General features: G+C 50.1%; 1 long non-coding RNA gene across 1 annotated transcript; it reads left to right on the top strand.

The window, feature by feature from the left end:
- Window positions 1-37: 37 nt before the first annotated feature.
- Window positions 38-4,988, top strand: LOC132653578 (uncharacterized). The gene is made up of 3 exons (XR_009591285.1): window positions 38-2,065; window positions 2,510-2,584; window positions 4,033-4,988. It is a non-coding gene; the product is annotated as an uncharacterized LOC132653578 (long non-coding RNA).
- Window positions 4,989-5,709: the final 721 nt, after the last annotated feature.

Raw genomic sequence — 5,709 nt, forward strand, 5'->3', positions numbered from 1 at the left:
CCTGCGCCGGGACAAGGCGGAGCCTGACAGCCGCTGCCTCAGAGAGCCAGTCAGGAGTGGGCGGGACCTAAGCGTCGGGGCGGGGCCTGGGCCGGGACAAGGACGGGTCTGATAGGCTGCTCCCTCAAGAACCACGCCAGGAGTGGGCGGGGCCTGCGCTGTGTCTGCGCCCCAACACCGCCTTAGGCGGCTGGTGCTGAGGTTGGTACAGGAGACGGCCAGGAATGGGGCGGGGCTAGGAGGTGCTTTGCGATTTGAGGGCGTGGCCTGGGCCGGAGGGGCGAAGCTTGGCTGTGATTGACGCCTAAGGAGGCCGCGCCTGAGACCTCGCCTGGAGCCCTGTTGACACCGGAGGCAAACCGCAACTGAAAACCTTGCCTGGGAAGGCCAAGGCCAAGGGCGAGCCTGTCTGTGATTGGCAGCTGAAGTCCAGGCCTGGAACTAAGGGGGCGGAGTCTGGGGGTTAGAGAGGGGCCGAGCCACGGTCGTCGCCTGGGGGCTGGGCGTGGCCTCGCGCGGGTGGGTGTGGCCTGGAGCGGGTTCGGACTGACGCGGACGCCTGAGGCGCAGCTACTAAATAAAGCTCCTGCTCTGCCAGACGCGCCGGCCAGTGGGACCCAGGACTCCCGGCGCAAGTGCTGGCTGGCAGCCCGTCCTGGCCTGCTTCCGCGGTTGCCTGAGTTCCTCCAATTAGAGTTTATTGGGCGCCTGCGGAGCACAGCTCCTCATTAAAAACCCGAAAACAAGGGTGCAGCTCGTTACAGCGCTCGCCCTTAATTGGGATGGATACCGGGGAGACCGAGCACGAGAGGATTGAGGGGCCCTGGCGTCTGTAACTATAAAACATGAGTCACGCGAGCAGGCCGAACGCACGGTGAAAGGTTTCATTACCAAGAAAAATACACTACGGAATTCTCTTTCAAGTGGTAACTGCTGTGGTCGTAAAAATGCGGTTTTTAAAAAATTTAAAAATCATAATGAGCCATTAAGGAGTGAACACTTCCTGGACACTAACTGAAGCCTTCTGTTATATGCTTTTCTTTGAGGAGGCTACATAGCAGAGATTAGAATTACTGTACCGCTGAAACTGGCCTGGAACTTCTCATCCTCCTGCCTCAGCGGCTGGGATTATACACATGTCATCAGGCCACATACTTAACATTGCCACGTTAAGTAGCATAAGGCAAGTAATTAGAAAGCAGAGAATTGACAATGGGAGATTGTTCACCCGCATGAACACTCTGCACAGCCGTCTATTGGAATAACAGACACTCCTTGTGAACGGTGAAGGATGTTGAGAAACATCCAGTCTAGAGAGGAAGTTGGAATGCACTGAGCAATGACTAATGAATGGGAAATATGAGATGGACTCATTTTCTCTCAAGTTCATAATCGGTGAGGCAAGAAAATCTTTTGGTAGTTGTGGTTTTACTTAGCTGCTTGGACCAAATGGTAGCCTGTTCTGTTTCAAGCTTTCTTCACTGAGAACCCTTAAGAGTGGCATTTTCCAAAATGGCAAGTGCACCTTGTCAACTTTGCCAACAAGGGAGATTGTTGCACTTTCACTTGTCTCCTGGGGGCTGAGACTGAAGCAGATTCGTGTGTGTGTGTGTGTGTGTGTGTGTGTGTGTGTATGTATGTATGTGTAATTTTTTGTTTTTCCAGCCAGGGTTTCTCTGTGAAACAGAGCTGTCCTGGACTCATTTTGTAGACCAGGCTGGCCTTGAACTCTGAGAAATCCGACTGACTGCTCTGCCTCCTGAATGCTGGGATTAAAGGCGCGTGCCACGTGTGGCTCCTTTAAGTGCTGAGACGTCTCACTGGCCCGAGTTTTCACTTTGGATTTTATTTTGCATACAGAATCAAGTCTAGCAAAAGAAAATATGTTAGGATTCTTAGAGTACATCTTTCTAAGAGAGCACATTCCTTCTAGTTTTTACTTACACAGTATGCATATTTCTGTAGCTGTGCATAAATAGACTGATATGTCTACTAAGAGATGGAACCCCAGTGTCTGCTCATGGGATTTGTGGATTGGGTATATCACATGTCAGTGTTCCAACTGGTAAGTAATCCATACTTTGCTTTATTATTGTTGTTGTTATTATTATTTGTTTTGTTTTCTTGGGAGTCTGTAATCCAGGCTGGCCTGGAGCTGGACCATCCTCCTACATGAAAGGGTTATTCCAGCTTGTGGTTCTGTAGAGTCCAGGCCCTGTGGCTCTGGATCCCAGGTCAGGCAACAATTCATGTGTAATACCCAGATGGTGAGTCCCCAAATGACTAACAGGATTTGAGCCCAATGGAAAACACATGAGGGTCTTTTATTCCAAGCTCGAGCTGGGCGGCTGCCCTTTACAAAGACAGAGTGGCAAGCGACCCCCAACTCTGTGAGAACAAGGTTTTTAAAGGGACAAAATGCAAGCGGGGAAGTGCAAGTTTTGGCATTAGAGGTTTGGGTAAGAGTCTCTAGGGGAGCTGACCTTTAAAATGATTCTACTGTTTTTAGGTGCCAAGACTGCAAATGGTCAGGCCTGGCTACCTGGGGGACACCTGACCTCTAGTACGGCCCTGTTATGTGCAGGTTAGGCTGTGGCGGGGGTGGGGTGGGGGGAATTAGCACATTCTGTGGGCTTTCTTAGGGGCTATGTGACTCCAGTCACAGCTTAAGGTTTATCTGGGTGGAGGACTGCTGCTGGACCTCTGCTCTGAAAGGACCGTGATCTGGTGATTTTGCCCCAGACCCAGAATTAACTCTGAGTTTTTGAACCTCTCACATGCAGGCATGTGTGGCAGAGTTTGCTGTTCTATGAGGCAGGAACCGACAGGCAGGTCCATAGTTCTCTTTGCAGGAGAACCCCCAACCCCACCCTGTTTCCTAGGGTCCTTTCTGCCAGGGCCCCTTTTCCCCGTAGCAGTTCCACTTTGGTGATCAAGCCTCCAACACAGAGACACTGAACACTATAGAAGGCGCTGGGGTGGGTGGGTGGAGAGGTAGATAGCTGTAGGCACAGCAGGTGCTGCTACCTAGGAAGAGCCAGCTCTTCTGGGAGCCAGCTCTGGGGTAAGATGCCAGGCAGCTCATTTGCTTGTGTCATCACCACAGAGAAAAGCCCCAAGGCACTCACTGCTATTATTATTCAAGGGTGCTTCAGCATTAGGGGAGGGGCCTCGAGGAAGTCTCCTCACCAACCAGGGTGTGCCAGCACAGGCAGAGGCTATTGTCTGGCCACTAGATGACCAGCCCCTAGTATCTGATGTTACTGATTTGTCACTTTATCACCTTAACTGAAAGTACCATAATCACATTTACTCTGAAAGAATACCAAGAGAAGCTGGTGTAATTCCAGTACTTAGGACAGACTACAAGGCCTCCCTCTGGTTGGTAGTTCAAGGCTACCCTGGGCTACATGAGACCCTGTATTTAAAAAGAAAAATGTGCACAAACAGCATTTAACTTACTACGTCTCTTCCTTACAGAGGAGAAGACCTTAGCCACCTAAATAAGGTAAGAGTCAGCCTGACTCTTAACTCTGAATGTGGACACCAAGCCAGTGAATGCTTGTGCCACAATATGGTCTCTATGAAGACAATGTAAACCTTTCACTAGCCTTGCTGGTTATTTTAAACTTGAAAGCACCCTCTTTAAGCAACCATTGGGCCTCTAGGGAGGCACCTTAAATGGAACAGAGGCAAAAGAAAACAGCTGGGGTGGCAGGTGTCCCCGGAGCTTCCCACTGGGGCAGTTAATTTGTGTGTCAGCCTTTCCTCTGTGGAGGCCTGTGTGTTTGAAGAGTGTGCTCCGGAGAGTTTCTCAGCGTCTCTGGTTTAGTTTCCTTACTCACTAAGACAATTTTAAGAAACCTGTCCAAGTGCAAGGGTCCTTGTCAGGGTCAAGCAAGACGGGCTCTGAGAAGGGTTTTTATGCAGTGCCCTTGCTGATTGGTAGTTGGCTGCAGTTCATAGACATCTCAGTCACCAGTGTTTTCTGATGCTGTGTCTTACCCTTGCTTGTTGTTTCTTTCCATGAAGGCTAAACGTAAAAGGAGAGGTCTCTGGGGCCTTCTGCTTTCAGAGTCTGCTCACTTTGGGAACATTCAGCTCCTGATATGTCCCTGGTGCCTCTCAGTACCTCTTCTCTGTTCCTGATCACCTCTCCCGTGGATGTCGTACCCTGCACCTGTAGCTCTTCATCCAAGATGTAAGACCGCCCTGCCAGCTTGGTTTTTTTCTTCTTGTAGGTTTCACTGTTTCTTTTGTAAAGTTGACACAGCTAGAGGTTTTAGGGAAGGGGACTGTCAGTTGAAAAAATGCCTCCAAGAAATTGTTTGTGGTCAGCCTGTTGATGTAATGAGCCTGTAAGACAGCAGAGCTGTCAGGAGCATAGTTAAGAGACATTTTTTTTGTGACAGTGACTGGGCAACGCCCCTAAGACATTGAGAGCTTGTAAGACAGCAGAGCTGTCAAGGATAGATAAGATATTCGTAGTAATAGTAACTAAGAACGCTCTTAAGGCAGCTGAGTGTGTGCGTGCATGTGAAAGAATGCTAAGTTAAAGCTATGCCCTGAAAAATGTATAAAAACTGGAGCCAGAGCCCACTCAGGTGCAGCAGGCCAGACTCTGGTGAGTACGCCGAGAGACCGCCACTAACCAGCCAATTCCCAAACGGGTGTTTGAAAAGCCCAGACCACCTTAACAAACCGGTTTTGAGAGGACCACCTTATCAGACCCGTCATGGAAGGTGGCTCCCGAGAAACCGCAGCTTCCTTCGCATCTGAGGCCTGGCCGGAGCAGAGAAGCTCCAAGGCCTGTCAATTTATCAGAAGACGTGTCTGAGGTCCAGGACCTAGAAGACACCTGAAGCTGGAGACAAAGTGTCCGAGCCTGTACCTGTGGCCAGGTTGTATTCCCCATAAGATGTATAATGTGCTTTGCAACTCTTAGATATCTGCGTGATTAGTGTGATTAAAGCAGCATTCAAAAATCATTCTGGCGTTGGCTTTTATCAATACCTTGCTACCCTTTGTGGCGTCTCAGTTAAAGTCCTCCGGCATAATTAAGCACCCATGACTGTTGGGTATTCATTTTCTTGATTATTGGTTGATCTGAGGTGGGCCCAGCCTGGGGTGGGGGGGGCACCACCCTTGAGTAGGTATCCTGAGTTGTCAGAAAGCAGGCTAAGCAGTCGCGGGGAGCAGGCCCTCACACAACATTCCCCCATGGCCTCTGGGCTAGTCTCTGCCTTGTGCGACCACCCTGACTTCCCTTGGGCTGTAAGCTGAAATAACCCTTTTCTCCCCAAGTCTCTTTTGTCGTGGTGTTTTATCACAGCAACAGACCCTAACTAAGACAAGCCCGTTTTTGTCCTCTTTTGGTTTTTTCGAGACAGGGTGTGTGTGTGTGGCCCTGGCTGTCCTGGACTCCTTTGTAGACCAGGCTGGCCTTGAACAGAGATCCACCTGCCTCTGCCTCTGCCTCTGCTGGGATCAAAGGTGTGCGCCACTGCATTGGCTGCCAAGAGTAATTCGTAACCTTCCTCAGTGCCTTAGACAGACAGGGTTTGAGTTTACTAGCCAGGGCATGCAACTCTACAGAGAGTAACTAGAAACCTGTGTTTTGTTTGACCCTGATATCCAAGACTGTCCTTGGTGGGTTTTGGTTGGCCATCCTTTACTCCTCAGACTCTTCTCCCAGCATGCATCCCTGGA

This window comes from Meriones unguiculatus, chromosome 4 (assembly GCF_030254825.1).
Source record: "Meriones unguiculatus strain TT.TT164.6M chromosome 4, Bangor_MerUng_6.1, whole genome shotgun sequence".
Classification (NCBI taxonomy): domain Eukaryota; kingdom Metazoa; phylum Chordata; class Mammalia; order Rodentia; family Muridae; genus Meriones; species Meriones unguiculatus.